The sequence below is a fragment of the Manacus vitellinus genome, unplaced genomic scaffold (assembly GCF_001715985.3).
Source record: "Manacus vitellinus isolate BGI_N305 unplaced genomic scaffold, ASM171598v3 scaffold_121_pilon, whole genome shotgun sequence".
NCBI classification, from domain to species: Eukaryota; Metazoa; Chordata; class Aves; order Passeriformes; family Pipridae; genus Manacus; species Manacus vitellinus.
Window position 1 is genome coordinate 295535 of NW_021938903.1, and position 368 is coordinate 295902.

The 368-nt window shown below is 43.2% G+C and overlaps 1 protein-coding gene across 1 annotated transcript in view; it reads right to left on the bottom strand.

Moving 5' to 3' along the window:
- CEPT1 (choline/ethanolamine phosphotransferase 1) overlaps window positions 1–368 on the bottom strand; it is a 25075-nt gene that overhangs the window by 20885 nt on the left and 3822 nt on the right.

Here is a 368-nt window from a genome sequence, read left to right on the forward strand (position 1 = left end):
GGAAAAAAATCAGAGCCAGGTGTCATTGGAAAGATTTCAGCACCAGGACAGAACATTCCAGTCAATCTGCTTTGGTGCAATGAGGGGTAGAACAGGAATAGAGGAGAAATCTGGATTGTTTAATTTTCTTCCTCCAACACACACTGAAAACTGCTCCAAATCCTGAAAGTTTGGAGCAGAACCCCAAATTTCTCGAGAGAATCTGCACTCTCAAAGCAGTGTCCTGCCAATAAAAGCTGCCTTGGACAAGAGGCCCATCTTTGTGCTGGTTTAGCAGCACCTGGGTACCTACAAATCCAGGATGATAAACTGTGAATAACACTCTGTACCTACAAATCCAGGATGATAAACTGTGAATAACACTCTGT